The following is a 17,987-nucleotide window of genomic DNA, read 5'->3' on the forward strand; positions in this document are numbered from 1 at the left end:
CGAGACTCGACCGACACACTAAACCCAAGGTTAGGTTAGGTTAGGTTAGGTTAGGTTAGGCTAGGTTAGGTTAGGTTAGGTTAGGTTAGGTTAGGTTAGGCTAGGTTAGGTTAGGTTAGGTTAGGTTAGGCTAGGTTAGGTTAGGTTAGGTTAGGCTAGGTTAGGTTAGGTTAGGTTAGGTTAGGTTAGGCTAGGCTAGGTTAGGTTAGGTTAGGTTAGGTTAGGTTAGGTTAGGTTAGGCTAGGTTAGGTTAGGCGTTCAAAAGTTACGAGAGATCAAAGTTTTGGGAGGGGGTGGGCTAACTTCTTACCCCTTGACCCCAGGACCACCAAAACTTGGTATACGTATTCTACATATCCAAAATCAACAGGGGGGGTAGCTTCGCTACCGGGATGGGGGTGTTTTTCGATATATTTTTTCGATAACTTTTACCATTTTCGAGATATTTGCAATTTAAGATTTTTTTTAACGCTGTGGACTTGGAAAATTTTCGATTGATGAAAAAAAAAATAGTTCCATGACGACCTGGTATGAGAGGAGAGACGACACCGAGACTCGATGAACTAAGTGGTGCTTTGTTTGTGTGTGCAATGCTTTTTGCACTTGGTTATCATCACCTAACATCTTATTAATTGTTTTTTAAAATTAATTACAACTGAAAACTAATAATTAATATTATCTAAAGTTACTAATTAATATTATACAAGTAATTGATATATTTTTTTTGTTCTTGTTGCTAGTGTTGGGTAATTATAGTTGTTGCAAAATATAGCTCTCGCGTATGACAGTTTCTGAGTTTTGTTGGGTATATATAGACGAATCGAAATTTTACTTGTTATGTTAAATTGTATGTTAGGGTACATGGTAGGAGAAATCATTGTATATTAGAGCGCTCTTTTAATGATTTGCCTTTAACTGCATACAGGCAGCCGTAAATTTAGCATAAAATATCCTGATCCTGTTTCTTCTAGCATGTGCGACGTTTGTTGTGGTGGGATCATTGGGGGAAATGTGATTCTCCCAATATGTCATCTGACTTACTAGCATATGCGATACGAAGAACAGGTGTGTATGTGGCTTACTAGGATTAGGCTCATGGTAATGAGGTCCTAGTAGCTGAAACGTTGTCGGGGTATTTTGCATTTTTTTTTCAAATATGAACACGTTAAAACTGAACTGTCTCGGATTTTTGAGTTTTGTATTCGCCCCGAGAAAATTCTATATAAAATAACATACCTGAAAATTATATTCACAGTAGATTCATTTTTTTGAGTTTTGTAATTACCCCAAGAAATTCTATATAAAAATAACATACCTGAAAATTGTATTTACAGTAGATTGAATTCTTGAGTTTTTGTATTCGCACACAAGAAATTCTATATAAATAACATACCTGAAATTCTATTTACAGTAGATTGAATTTTTGAGTTTTGTAATCACTCCAAGAAATTCTATATAAAATAACATACCTGAAAATTGTATCGCTATATACTAGACTTTTTGATTTCTGTGATTTTGGAGAAAGCAATGGCATCCACCACCAGTTTCAATCGTAAAAATGATAAAACTGAATGTGTTACTTGTGGGAAGCTAATCTCAAGGAACAATTTATCGGTACACAGGGCAAGATGTAGCGAAACAGGTTCGAGAATTAATCGTTCGTTACCTTCTAAGCCCTGTGCTCGATGCGGAAAAATGATCAGCATTGCAAATTTAAGTAAACATCTCAAAATTTGCAAACCATCGACCGAACAAGGAACATCGAAAAGGAAAATCGATAATTCAGAAACGGAAGCTTCCACTTCCAAGCAAATTAAATTATCTAATAAACGCAAACCAATTAGATCTGCATTTAACGACCAACTCCAGGATTTTTCAATTAAGTCAGAACCAGGTCGTTTCATCCTTAGTTTCTTGGATGAAACGAAAACATCTGTACTAAATATTTTAAAAGATAAACTTGAAAACAACTCTATAAAAATATACGTTGTTCTGTTTTCTGAATACGAGAAAGTTGATGGTACAACGAGTATTTTTTATCATCGTACAAAAAACCAGACTCTTTATTTGGCGGACGTCGAAAATTTGGACAACTTTTATTATAAAGTTTCCAACGAGCTGGTTAAGAAACATGACGATTTCGAGGCTAAAGGGTCGGGATGGTCTCTATGTGGAAGTCCTCACACGTTAACTGTTTACGTGAACCAATTCTCGCCTCTTCGCGCTTCCAGCTACGTTCCTCTTCCACAGAACATTCAACACAAGAGGGCTGTGTTAAATATACAGAACAGCGATCAAAAGTGTTTCCTTTGGTGTATATTGGCTGCACTGCATCCTGTTCATTGGTCAAATCATCCAGAACAGGTTTCTAATTACAAACAATACGAGACCGACTTTCAAAGTGTAATGTCTGACATTGAATACCCGGTGACATTGTCGGATATAACAAAGTTCGAAAATCGTGCAGGAAAACGCATCGCTATTAATGTATATTCCTTCACGTCAGATAAATATCTCGTGCATCCCGTCAGGATAAGCGATATCGACGATGACGATGCCTGTGTAATAAATCTCCATCTCATTTCCAACGAGGATGTCTATCATTACACGCTAATTCGTTCAATGTCTCGATTACTAGGAAGCCAAACAACCAAGCATGAACATTGCATCGAAGTTTGTCCGAGATGTCTAACCATGTTCGACGATCGAAAACAACTCGATTATCAAAATTACACCGGACGTCAAATTGCTATCGATAAACTTGTCGAACATAAAATTTATTGCGGCAACAACAGACCGGCTAGAATGTTGATGCCCGAAACGAACGAAGTCGAAGAATTCAAAATGCACAAGGCATTGTTGGAACATCCCGCAATCATCGTCGCAGATTTCGAGTCTTTCCTGAAACCACTCTCCTACTGCGAACCGGATCCTGAAATTTCCTCCACAACGCCGTACCAGCTTCATCAACCTAATAGTTTCGGCTATGTTGTTGTGCGACGTGATAAAATAAATGAAGCATATATATACCGCGGGCCAAATGTAATCGAACACTTCCTGGAAAAAATGGTGGAGGAGGTTGAGGTAATTGGTAGCGTACTGCTTACATCAAAACCGATGGCACCTTTAACTGAAAATGAACTTCAAAATTACAATTCCACTGAGGTGTGTCCGGTATGTGATCAAAGTTTCACTGATGAGAACAAAAAAATATTCCACCACGATCATTTCAGCGGAAACTACATAGGTGGAATTTGCAACACGTGCAATCTTAAAATCCAGAAACCTAAATTCATCCCCATATTCTTTCACAACGGAAGCGGATATGATTTTCACCACCTGGTGAGACATCTTGGCTACGATCCGAAACGTATAGGTGTCTTGGCCGAGAATGAAGAACGCTACATTAGTCTCAGCAAGCAAGTGTCGATTCCGGGAACGAAAAATACAATCGAGATGCGCTTCCTGGATTCGTATAGATTTCTCTCTGCAAGTCTGGATGCTTTAGCGAACAAACTCACCGACGATCAATTTAAAATAACTAGAGCTAGTTTTCCCAACGTAGACATAGAACTCGTTAGACGTAAAGGGTTTTATCCTTACGAATATGTTAGTGATGGTTCTAAATTTAACGACGACGCTCTTCCACTTCCAAGAGAATTTTACAGCAGACTCAGAGAGAAAGGAATCACGGACGAAGAATACCAACACGCGCAACTCATGTGGGAGAAATTAGAATGTAGGACACTCGGAGACTACCACGACGCATACTTAAAATTAGACGTGACGATACTCGCCGATGTTTTTCAAGCGTTCAGGAAAACGGCAACGAATATTTATAAATTAGATCCAGCGTATTTCTACAGTCTACCGGGATTAGCGTGGTCGGCAATGTTATTCCAGACAAAGGTCAAGCTGGAACTGATATCGGACGTTGACATGTTGCTATTTATCGAAAGAGGGATACGAGGTGGAATGGTGCAATGCGTACAGAGACATGCAAAAGCTAATAACGTACACATGAAAGAAGATTACGATTCAAATCGAGCATCGAATTACATCTTCTACTCTGACGTTAATAATCTCTACGGACATGCCATGGTTCAGAAACTTCCTTACGGGGGATTCGAATGGTTAGATCCCACTTCGATAGATATTATTCATTTCGACGATAGCGAGTGTGGTTTCCTCGCAGAGGTAGATCTCCAATTCTCCGACCACCTGCACGACACGTTTTCGGATTTGCCTCCGACTCCCGAAATCAAATGTCCACCCGACTCGGTTCAAGACAAGCTTTTGTTAACATTGGACCCTAAACAGAGATACGTCGTCCACTACAAGAATCTCCGGTTTTTGATTGGGAAGGGTGTTCAGATAGTAAATGTTAGAAGAATACTAAAGTTTAAACATTCCACGTGGTTAAGACCTTACATAGAAACTAACACACAACATAGAACAGCCGCCACTTCCGATTTAGACAAGGACTTCTTTAAATTAATGAACAATGCGGTGTACGGAAAGACCATGGAGAATGTTAGAAAGCACGTAGACGTGAAATTAATTTCCGATAAGAATAAATGTCGGAAGTGGATAGCCGATCCTAGATTCAAGTCGAGAAAAATTTACAACGAGAATTTAGCACTTTTCAATCTAGATATAAAATTGATGAAATTCAGAAAACCAATTTACGTTGGCGCAACGGTTCTCGACTTGTCGAAACTTTACATGTTCGAATTTCATTATGACGTGATGAAACCCTTCTACAATGATAAAATATCACTTTTGTACACGGACACCGACAGCTTCATTTACAGCATACAAACACCTAACCTATACGAAGACATAAAAAATCCTTCCATGCTTGAGTATTTCGATACTTCTGCGTATCCTCAACCCAACAGATTTGGAATTCCATCCCGTAACAAAAAAGTCCTAGGTAAACTGAAAGATGAATGTAACGGTGATATTATTGTCGAGTTCGCGGGTTTGCGTTCGAAGATGTATGCCATGAGAACAGAGAGTAGCGTCACGAAGAAAGCAAAAGGTGTGGGCAAAAATACGGAGGAGAACAAACTCACCTTCCACGATTACATCAATTGCCTTTACTCACAATCGACGATACTAAGCATAGAACAAAGAATCCAAAGTGTAGACCACGTGATTACAACAAACAAAGTTAGGAAAGTAGCATTAGATCCGCATGACGATAAAAGATGTATTTTGTCTTGTGGAATCCACACGTTGCCTTGGGGAGACTATCGTTTAGAAATTAGTAAAAATTGTAGGCAATGCAAATGAAAGAAAAAAATAAACTTAAATAACTATAACTAAAATAAAAAAAAACTTTGACTGTCTCAAATTATCACATACACAATAAATAACTAGCAAGAACAATGAATCTCTTTGGTTTCCGAAAGCAAACAATGGAGACTGTACACCGCACGGCAGATCATGAATTTCTACCTTCCATGTTATCTAAACTCAACGGTCTGTTGATCAATCAATTTTCGGAACGCTGCTCTTCTTGCTGGAACAGTGACGATTTCGGATTCGCGACGATCGACGTAACGTGGAAACCCAACGACGGAAAATACAGAAACAAAATCAACGACTTTCTAAACGTTGCAACGTTGTGAGAATAAATAACCAGCATGCCTATGAATTTGTTCGGTTTCAAAAAACAGATCATTATGGAAACCATACCAGATCATGAAGTCTTACCTTCCGTGTTACCTAAACTCAACGGTCTGTTGATCATTCACTTCAACAGCATTTGGACGAAACTGAATGACGATGTGGGCAAGATGTTTTATGTTTTTAATAACAATTTACATTTCTACGAAATTCCGATCGACGGGAAACTTCAAATCACCGTGAATCCGGAAAACGCAGGCGAAATCAAAATTTCTACCGGGAAGAACATTTTTCGAATCAAGCACGACAAGATGCTTTCTAACATTACGTACGATGTGTCTGCAGGAGATTATCTTTACATGGAACTCCTCGGAGATTACGACAAACTTATTCCTCTCTTCGTAGAATTACGAATCGTCTATCCTATTATAAATAACCGTTAACCAAAAATGCCTAACGACATTTTCGGCAACACCAAGCGTGTAGACCATGCAGAAGAGATTCTCATGTTGGACATTCGAGTTAAGAAGTTGAGGACCGATTTGATCGCTTTGCAGGAAACCTTAAACAAAAGTTTAGAGTCGGAAATCGCTACGCTCCAAACGCAATGTCTCGACCCCATTCTGAAAATCGATTCCGAACTGAAGACGCTGATAAAAAATTATGTCGACGTACCTTCTTACGACAGCGTTCAAAATATACAGTTGAGCGTGGATTCGCTTCAAAATGATTTGGCCAAATTACAGCAATTTCAATCGAAAAATGAAGATTTGGAAAAATTGAAACTCGAAATCGAAGAACGAACTTCCGCAATAGAAAAGAATTTCTCAGAACTTCAAACCGTGGTGAACGATATTGATGTAGAACGCTTGCATGTCGTCGTTTCCAAATTACAAGAAGAATTCACCAGCACGTTGGAAGAAATTAAATCCAAGTTGCAGACTTTGGAAGATACAATGACAAACCTACCATCGTCGGACGAACTGCAGGTCATCGGTAAAAGCGTCGCGAACATAAAAATTCAATTGGAGGCCTATCGAGATTTCGAACACATTCAAACCACCATCGCTACGCTTCAGGCGTCCTTGGAATTGATCAACGAAGAAATTAAAAATATTCACGCTGAAGCGAGAGCGTTGACGAGCATTCAAGACACGTTGAGCACGGTTCAGCAGAAGATCGAATATTTAGAAAATTTGAACGTCGAATCCAATCTCGCTCATTTTCATCACGTACTCGACAACATACAGGGTGACTTGGAATCGTTACGGACGAGCGTGCCTTCGAGCGAAGATTTGGAAAAATTGAAAACGGCGGTGACGGCACTATCCGATTCGAACGACATCAAAAGTTCATTGAGCGATCTCGAGAGTAAAGTGGCCAATCTCCCCACCTCCAAAGAATTGCACGCTTTGAAAAGAAACATATCTCGAATGCTGAAACGACTAGAAACGGAAACGGCGAACGTGGAACAGATTCGAGACGAAATTAGTTCGCTGGTGTCGACGCTGCCAACTTCGCAGAGCGTCGCCGACCTTCACACGCAGGTTACAGAGATGCGAAGCATCGTGAACGATCTTACCGAGAAGAGCTCGAAATTGAATCAAGTCGAGAACCTTCAGAACATTGTCGTCAACATCAGAGATCAAGTTGGAGTGCTGGAATCCACGCAGGAATCGACGCTGGCTTCTTTCGGTGCCAAGTTGCAAGAACTCAACGAAAACTACAAGCAGTTGAACGTGGAAGTGAAAATCAAACCGTCGTTTTCTGCCGTAACGGATACCATAGTCGAGCATTTGCTGCCCATCGAAAATAAACTCGGACAAGTTCACAGTAATCTGCTCGGCGTCGACACTAAATTCGCTAAACTGCATTCTCTGCAAGCCATCGAAATCAACAGCGTACCCAATCAACAAAGAATCTCCACGTTCGTCGAAGATAACAAACTGTACATGTTGCATCCTTATCATCCGTACTACAAGTTTCTCCTCGATGGCACGATTCAGATAAACGAATTTTCGTACTGGTCTCACGGTAGAAAAGCTAGCGTTCCCACCATGACTTTGATATCGAATCGTGGTGTCCAGAAAGCAGGAAACATTCCTCTGGCACGTTGGAACGAAACGCGCAACATATATGAAATACACGAAGACGAAGATCTTACCGTTTTCGACGTGAGTGCCGGCGATAAGCTGATCATTCAAAACACGAGCGAAGTGCCACCCTCTTTGAATCCCATCACGCTTGTGCTTCTCTTGAAACGTAATCTCTAAGAAAAAATGTCTAGGCAAGCCATCGTCGAAGAATTGCATAAACCTGCACGCCGCAACTACGAACGTTTGGCTGTGGTAACCAAGGGCATCGACGACCTCTGGCAAAGCGACCTCGTGGAGATGAGTAGCGGCAATTTGAAAAACGTACATAAATTGAACAAGGGCAACAAGTACCTCCTCACCGTCATAGACACATTTTCGAAATTCGCATGGGCTCTACCTTTGAAGGCGAAAACGGGAACATGCGTCACGGAAGCATTCAAATTAATTTTTCGCGAAAGCGGCGGCAGACAACCACGGTTTCTGCAAACGGACAACGGTAAAGAATTTTACAACGCCGTATTCCAAAAGTTTATTCAAAAACATGACGTTCGACATTATTCGACCTTCAGTCACATCAAAGCCAGCATCGTGGAAAGATTCAATCGAACCTTGAAAACACACATGTGGAAACGATTCACGCTTCGGGGAAATTACAAATGGGTCGACATCCTGCCGGAACTCGTCGACACCTATAATGATACGGTACACAGAACGATAGGCATGAAGCCAGCCGACGTTACCAAGTCCGACGAGCAGCGTTTAATTTCTACAGTTTACTGTCCAAAGTACACACCCACGACAAAAAAAGCTAAATACAAAATTGGAGACCAGGTGAGGATCAGCAAATTCAAACGCACCTTCGAGAAGGGATTCACAAAAAATTGGAGCACGGAACTCTTTACGGTGGTTCGAGTTCTACCCGGAAACCGACACACGTATATAATAAAAGATAGTAGCGGCGAGATTTTGAAAGGAAGATTTTACGAAGAGGAACTCTCTAAAACGAAACACCCCGACACGTACCTCATCGAGAAAGTATTGCGTAGGAAAGGTGACAAACTTTTGGTCAAATGGCTGGGACTTCCGGAAAAGAGTTGGATCGACGCGGACGAAGTGATCTTGTGAGTACGTGGAACGTGGTGAAGCGTCTACCGGATCCGGAAAGTCAAACGAGAAAAAAAAAGAACGGCGAGTTGCTTCCCGACAGCATCCGCTGTCTGATCGTAGGTCCTTCGGGGTGTGGGAAAACGACACTGCTCGTGGACAATTTTCTCCTCGCACCGAATTGGTTAGATTGGAAGAACAGGCACCTGTACGTGTTCTCGAAAAGTTTGGAGCAATCCAAATACCAGCAACTGATGAAACTGTACGATGGTCTGGACATTGCAACGTTTGCCTCGGAAATAAAACCACTCGACGATTGTCGTGAAAATTCAGTCGTTGTGTTCGACGACGCCATCCTGGAAAATCAAAATGAAATTCGCAACTTTTTCACGCAAGGTCGTCACAAAGAAATGGATTGCTTCTACCTAGCTCAAACGTTTTCCAAAATTCCAAAACAGTTAGTACGCGACAACGCTAATTTCATATGTTTGTTTCGTCAAGATCACACCAACCTCAAGCACGCGTACGATGACTACGTAGGCGGAGACATGAACTACAATCAATTTTCGGAACGCTGCTGCTCTACTTGCTGGAACGGTGACGATTTCGGATTCGCGACGATCGACATGACGAGGAAACCCAACGACGGAAAATACAGAAACAAAATCAACGACTTTCTAAACGTTGCAACGTTGTGAGAAACGACGTGTATAAATAACGTCATGACGAAACGAAAAATCGAAGACGAAAATCTCAAGTTTCGCGATTACCTCGCGAAACGCTTCAAGGGTTGGAAATCCGAGAATCGCGGATTCTACGAAGAGAAGAAACGTCAGGATCAACCTGTGATCGATGCCATCAGCAGTCTAGGTAAAGAAATTAAAAGTGTCACGGAACAAAATAAAAATTTGATCAACGAACTCGTACCGCTCGCAGCTAAAAGTTACGCCGTACCCACGCCTATTTCGAGCATTCCTTCGACGCCGTTCGAACTGAAGGATGCACCGGCACGACGTCGAGCCATTGGTAGCACGTCGTCTTCGGATAAAATCGAGTTGGGACCTTTGGCACGAGACTACCTGAGCACGGGGAAATTCGACAAGGATGAAGTGTTCGGATTGTATCCCAGCATGGAAACCAGCGAAGGCGGCGGTGTGGTGTGGAAGATTGGGAAATCGAAGGTGACCTTCGAAGGCAACGACATTAAAGTCAATTTAGGCGACAAGGATAGTTGGAACAGGTATCCGGGTACGGTGGGACTGTGGGAACTCGTCGCCAAAAAGCAGCCGAAAGATTACACCGACGAAGATTACCAAAGTTACAAGGAAATTCTGATCATGACGGATGCCTTGTACCAGAACAACGACGCCTCGCAGAATAGGGTGAAATCGAGCAGCGGCGAGAAGTACAGGAATCTCATCAAACCGATTTGGAACCTGGTCAAAACAGGCAGCGGCGTCAAACGCTACAACACGTTACCCAAAGAATTCGTTTGGGTGGACGACGTTAGGAAACTCGTGGACCGATTGTTGGTGATAGCCGGCGAAGAGAATGCAGGCAATCGTAATTTCTACAACGAGAAGGTTGGCATCGTGGACATGATCAGCACGAAACTTTCCAACTTCATCGTGAACGACGACAAGGGCATAGGTTACCTGATCAAAATCATCAACACACTGCCTCCGAAATTTTGGAACGTGGCCGAAGGAAAAGGACTCGTGAACGACATCATCAACAAGTTACCTTTCGAGATGCATTTACCTGGCTACCAGTACTGCGGACCGGGTACCAAACTCGAGAAAAGATTGGAGAGAGGAGACAAGGGTGTGAATCCGTTGGACGCGGCATGCAAAGATCACGACATCGCCTACAACACCACGCAGACGGATCTGGAGGCACGTCACGAAGCAGACACAAAGTTAGAGCACGCAGCTTTCGAAAGGTTCGTGAGCAGAGACGCTTCGTTGGGTGAAAGAGTTGCAGCACCAGGCACCACCATCGCCATGAACACGAAACAAAAATTGGGGTGGGGTATATAAATAACATAGAGTAAAAAATAATAATAATAACAACATGTCTCACATAACCAATTTGCCACCCGAGCTACTATCTAAAATATTCAAAAAAGTAGTAAACGGAGATGTAGGGAAACTTGTAATCATAGCAAGAACGACGCCGGAATTTCGCACCCCTTGTGAAATGGTTCTCAAGGACCATCTTCGGGAGATCAGCGGCCTGAGGTGCGGTGATCTCAACATTCTGCTTTCGGCTGCAGGGGAAAAATTAAACGAAAGGTTAGATGAATTGCACGAGGCACGGCAGGGAAGAAGACGGTACACAGTAGATTGGCGCAAGTCTAAGCAGGAGACGGAAGATATCATTACGCACATCATCGCGTTTTCCGAAGCACGGACTTTCTTCCTCTGTTAAAAAAATAATAATATATATACGTGTCAAAAAAAAACTTGATATATAAATAACACACATCGTGAAAAAAAATAATCTTCGGTATATATAAATAACACACATCGTGAAAAACAATTAAATTTCTCTCTAACACTTTGAAATTTTTCTTTGATATGACGACTGAAAAAATAAGTGATCTCCAAGCATTAAAACAAATGCTAAATTTGTCAGTCGAGTATGTAAAAATTCAGGAATTGGAAGTCGACAAACCTTACACGATAACTTCCGGTTCAATCGTTTCTACCCAGTATGGCCCCAAGGTACGCCTGTTGCTCAACGCACAATACAGTCTATTTTTACCAGATCGATACGCTAACATGTTATCCGACGAGAAGCTATCTATTTTAATCGAGAACAAAACTCGAATCGTGTACAAGGGGACAAAGGAACTTCTTGGCAAGAAAACGAAGCACGTAATAGAATTTGTGTAACGACTGCGAGGCCTTGAAAAAAAATCTCAGAACATTTATATATAAATAACATACCGTAAAAAAACTACACAAGAAAAAATCTCAGAATATATATATAAATAACATACCGTGAAAATAACACATAGAGCATCAACATGAAGCCCAAGGGTGTCGTGTACCAGATACCATACTCAAATCTTAAAAATCTAGGTGCCCTCGATGGGTTACTTACCAAGAAACAACGTGAGAAGAAACGTTCTTGCTTGTCAAAAGGACATGGAATGAAATTACTTCTCAGCACACCTCAATTGAGACGCTTGCAGCGTTCGCGGAAACAGCAAAAGATCGGAGGTTTCATATTCAGCATCCCGGCCATCCTGGCAGCATTGGGGGCCGTTGGAAGTTTGGCCGGCGGAAGTGCCGCCATCGCGAAAACCGTCATCGACTCGAAGAAGAACAAGGCCGAGTTGGAAGAACAGAAACGTCACAACCTGGCCATGGAGAAGAAAAAGGGGAAGGGCGTGATGAGAAAGTTTAAAAAAAAGAAACAGAAGCACTCACCAACCGAGACATTGAATCTCTGATCGAACCGTTACAAATTAAACACTTCAGAGGAGTTTTCATGTCCGACTCGTTACCTTCAACCGTCAAAAGAAGAGAATGCGGAGTAGTCAACTTGGACGGTCAAGAAAATCCAGGCACGCATTGGATATGTTACCACAAAAACGACAATGATAAAGCATTCGTTTTCGATTCTTTCGGAGGTGTTCCACCTACAAATTTAATTCATTATCTGAAAACGAGCAAAACCTCTATATACTACAACGACGAACGCATTCAAGATTTCGGAGACGTGAACTGCGGTCATCTCTGCCTCTCCGTGCTCGCGTTTCTCTCTAAAATAAATAACCCTACGGTCGAAGATTTCCAGAAAGCATTGTGAAACCTCAAACAGCATCACTAGGATGGGCGTGTTCCATCTCACGAGCGAATCTTCGATCTTGAAACTCACGCTGCACGACGACATCGTCTATCCTAAATCCGTGGCTCTGCGTGCATTCTACAGCATGTACCTCATACCTAACGTCACCCAGCACAACAACAAAATTAGCGTCGGAAGCGAACACATCGTCGTCACGCCAGGCCAATACAATCTTTCCACATTGCAAGCTCAATTACCCAAAGGCACGTACCTTTCTCAAAATTCGGTCACGCACAGAGTGGAAATCCTATCCGCGACGGAGACCGTGGACCTGGGCACCATGGGAGAACTTTTAGGTTTCGAGAACAACACCAAACTCGAAGCTGGCATCAAGCACGTGGCAACCAACATTCCTAAATTCTTGGCCATAGAGACTCTGAACATACACTGCAACGTGGCGGAAGGCATGATCACGAAATCTTCGGACGGATTGTTAGGAAGTCACAAGCAGACGGGAATCATAGCCACTTTCAAACCAAGTTCCGAGTTCATGGAACCGATCATCTACACGCCCTCTTCGCCGATCTATTTTCCAGTATGTCGCAACCGCATAGATGACATAGAGTTGGTGGTGACGAACGAGAAAGGAGAGGTGGTGGATTTCGCAGGTGCCACTACGACGGCCATCGTGGAGATCAACGTATAATAAATAACCATACATGTAAAATGGAGCAAATCGAAAGTTACGAATTGCAATCTTTCCCTCCCAACCGTCGCACGTTCGCCAATCTGAACGAGGCGAACAGGGAGATCGAATACGACGTGGACGTAGGCGACGGGTTCGTTCATCCTCACAGAGCGGACCTCTACCTTCAATTCGACGTGGTGAAGAAGGAAAGCGGAGACGCGTTTCCCGCAGCAGCAAACTTGATACTCGTGGACAACTTCGTGCCTCACCTGTTCTCGCAGGTGGAGGTGAGGAAACACAACACCGTCATCGACAGAATAGATTATCCAGGCATCACGTCGACGGCAGTGGGAACATTGAAATTATCCAAAACAGACGCAGCGTACTACCAGGCCGGGGGATTCGAAGCCGGGACCAAAATATCGACGAGAAGTCACACGGTGCTCTTTCCCATGCGTCTGCTGCCAGGTTTCTTCTCGGACTACAAGGAGATCATGTGGAAGGGAGGACTGAGGATCACGTTTCGAAGAGCGGCCAACGACAACGACGCACTGATGCGATACGCTACTTTGGGTCCGGACGGCACCACGCCGATAGCCAACACTCTACCCGAAGCAGCCAAGTGCGTCATCCGGAGCATGGAATTAAGAATGCCGGTGGTGGAATACGAAACAAACTACGCCCTCAAGTACAAAGCGGAGATCTTGAAAAGTCCGCAGGTGCCGATTCACTTTCACGGTTACCAGTGCGTGCAGAAAATGGCGTCGGGAAGTCACATGGAATTCGACGTGACGACGCAGTTCAACAACATACAGTTCGACATGCCAGATTTCGTCGTAGTGCTTTTTCAGACCGGGAGGGACAAGAATCAGGAAAAAGATTCCAGCAAGTTCGACGACTGCAAGATCAAGAACGTTTATCTGAAGAACGGTAGGAACGAAGTGTTCCCGCGCGAGAATTACAACCTCGACGTGACCAAAGACGATTACCTCAAACTTTACGAAGCTTACACGGCTTACAAACGCGTGACCGAGGGAAGCGTGGACATGTATTACACGCCCAGCGAATTCAAAGCACGGAGACCCATGACCGTCATCAACACATCTAAGAGAAGGCAGGTGGTGGTCAACGATCGCACCAACACCAAGATCGTCTGCGAGTTCCACGACGCGCTGCCTGCCGATACTCTATGCAGCGTCATCCTGATTGCAGAGAAGTCCTTCGTCCACGACGTGAAGAACGAGAGGGTGACGGAACAGTTTTAAAATTCATAAAAAATTGCCACATACTAAAAATCAACATCCAACACATTTTAGGTTATATAAAATTTGTGAAAACCTTATAATACTGAAATATTAAAACAAACAGAGTCCCTTGTAGGTTAGTTCGGTGCGTAAATAAAAAAATAATAGGTTAAGTTATATCACTTAGGATCGTAAAAAAAAATTAAAAAATCGTAAAAAAAAATAGGTTAAGTTGTATCACGTAAGATCGTGATATACCTACCAAGTATGAGTGGAAAAAATGAGTGCAGTGAAAATTTGTACTAAAACATCGCTAAACGCTAAAACATCGACAAAAAATTGTCAAAATATGTCAAAAACTTATATTCAATTGATAAAAAAAAATACCTACAAAGTATGATCCTCAAATGATGACGTTCAAACAGTGCATAAATAAAAAAAATGATAGGTTAAGTTATATCACTTAGGATCGTAAAAAAATTAAATAATCGTAAAAAAAAAGGATAGGTTAAGTTGTATCACGTAAGATCATAATATACCTACCAAGTATGAGTGGAAAAAAAATGAGTATAGTGAAAATTTGTACTAAAACATCGCTAAACGCTAAAACATCGACAAAAAATTGTCAAAATATGTGAAAAACTTATATTCGATTGATAAAAAAAAGGCATACCTACTAAGTATTGCGTAGAACCGGCCAATATACACTACTGTTGAATCTTGTGTTTTTGAATAAACTTTTGGAATACGGCGTTGTAAAATTCCTTCCCCTTGTCCGTTTGCAGAAACCGTGGTCGTCTGCCGCCGCTTTCGCGAAAAATTAATTTGAATGCTTCCGTGACGCACGATCCTGTTTTGGCTTTCAAAGGTAGAGCCCATGCGAATTTCGAAAATGTGTCTATGACGGTGAGGAGGTACTTGTTACCCTTGTTCAAATTTTTGTACGTTTTTCAAATTGCCACTGCTCATCTCCACGAGGTCACTTTGCCAGAGGTCGTCGATGCCCTTGGTTACCACAGCCAAACGTTCGTAGTTGCGGCGTGCAGGTTATGCAATTCTTCGACGATGGCTTGCCTAGACGTTTTTTTAGAGATTACGTTTCAAGAGAAGCACAAGCGTGATGGGATTCAAAGAGGGTGGCACCTCGCTCGTGTTTTGAATGATCAGCTTATCGCCGGCACTCACGTCGAAAACGGTAAGATCTTCGTCTTCGTGTATTTCATATATGTTGCGCGTTTCGTTCCAACGTGCCAGAGGAATGTTTCCTGCTTTCTGGACACCACGATTCGATATCAAAGTCATGGTGGGAACGCTAGCTTTTCTGCCGTGAGACCAGTACGAAAATTCGTTCATCTGAATCGTGCCATCGAGGAGAAACTTGTAGTACGGATGATAAGGATGCAACATGTACAGTTTGTTACCTTCGACGAACGTGGAGATTCTCTGTTGATTGGGTACGCTGTTGATTTCGATGGCTTGCAAGGTGAACAATTTGGCGAATTTAGTGTCGAAGGTGACGAGATTACTGTGAACTTGTCCGAGTTTATTTTCGATGGGCAGCAAATGCTCGATTATGGCATCCGTTACGGCAGAAAACGACGGTTTGATTTTCACTTCCACGTTCAACTGCTTGTAGTTTTCGTTGAGTTCTTGCAACTTGGCACCGAAAGAGGCCAGCGTCGATTCCTGCGTGGATTCCAGCACTCCAACTTGATCTCTGATGTTGACGACAATGTTCTGAAGGTTCTCGACTTGATTCAATTTCGAGCTCTTCTCGATAAGATCGTTCACGATCCTTCGCATCTCTGTAAACTGCGTGTGAAGGTCGGCGACGCTCTGCGAAGTGGGCAGCGTCGACACCAGCGAACTAATTTCGTCTCGAATCTGTTCCACGTTCGCCGTTTCCGTTTCTAGTCGTTTCAGCATTCGAGATATGTTTCTTTTCAAAGCGTGCAATTCTTTGGAGGTGGGGAGATTGGCCACCCTACTCTCGAGATCGCTCAATGAACTTTTGATGTCGCTCGAATCGGATAGTGCCGTCACCGCCGTTTTCAATTTTTCCAAATCTTCGCTCGAAGGCACGCTCGTCCGTAACGATTCCAAGTCACCCTGTATGTTGTCGAGTACGTGATGAAAATGAGCGAGATTCGTTTCGACGTTCAAATTTTCTAAATATTCGATCTTCTGCTGAACCGTGCTTAACGTGTCTTGAATGCTCGTCAACGCTCTTGCTTCAGCGTGAATATTTTTAATTTCTTCGTTGATCAATTCCAAGGACGCCTGAAGCGTAGCGATGGTGGTTTGAATGTGTTCGAAATCTCGATACGCCTCCAATTGAATTTTTATGTTCGCGACGCTTTTACCGATGACCTGCAGTTCGTCCGACGATGGTAGGTTCGTCATTGTATCTTCCAAAGTCTGCAACTTGGATTTAATTTCTTCCAACGTGCTGGTGAATTCTTCTTGTAATTTGGAAACGACGACATGTAAGCGTTCTGCGTCTATATCGTTCACGACGGTTTGAAGTTCAGAGAAATTCTTTTCTATTGCGGAAGTTCGTTCTTCGATTTCGAGTTTCAATTTTTCCAAATCTTCATTTTTCGATTGAAATTGCTGTAATTTGGCCAAATCATTTTGAAGCGAATCCACGCTCAACTGTATATTTTGAACGTTGTCGTAAGAAGGTACGTCGACATAATTTTTTATCAGCGTCTTCAGTTCGGAATCGATTTTGAGAATGGGGTCGAGACATTGCGTTTGGAGCGTAGCGATTTCCGACTCTAAACTTTTGTTTAAGGTTTCCTGCAAAGCAATCAAATCGGTCCTCAACTTCTTAACTCGAATGTCCAACATGAGAATCTCTTCTGCGTGGTCTACACGCTTGGTGTTGCCGAAAATGTCGTTAGGCATTTTTGGTTAACGGTTATTTATAATAGGATAGACGATTCGTAATTCTACAAAGAGAGGAATGAGTTTGTCGTAATCTCCGAGAAGTTCCATGTAAAGATAATCTCCTGCAGAAACATCGTACGTAATGTTAGAAAGCATCTTGTCGTGCTTGATTCGAAAAATATTCTTGCCGGTAGAAATTTTGATTTCGCCTGCGTTTTCCGGATTCACGGTGATTTGAAGTTTCCCGTCGATCGGAATTTCGTAGAAATGTAAATTGTTATTAAAAACATAAAACATCTTGCCCACATCGTCATTCAGTTTCGTCCAAATGCTGTTGAGATGAACAATCAGTAAACCATTGAGTTTAGATAATACGGAAGGTAAGAGGTTATTGAAATTTGGCGGTGCAGTCTCCATGTTGATCTGTTTGCGGAAGCCAAAAAGATTCATTGTCCTTGTTAGTTATTTAAGAATACGGTCAAAGTTTTTTTTTTGTAATGACAGGCAAAGTTTTTTTTTTGTTTGCTTGCG

The sequence above is a fragment of the Lepisma saccharinum genome, chromosome 5, assembly GCF_977018435.1.
Source record: "Lepisma saccharinum chromosome 5, izLepSacc3.1, whole genome shotgun sequence".
Lineage (NCBI taxonomy): Eukaryota > Metazoa > Arthropoda > Insecta > Zygentoma > Lepismatidae > Lepisma > Lepisma saccharinum.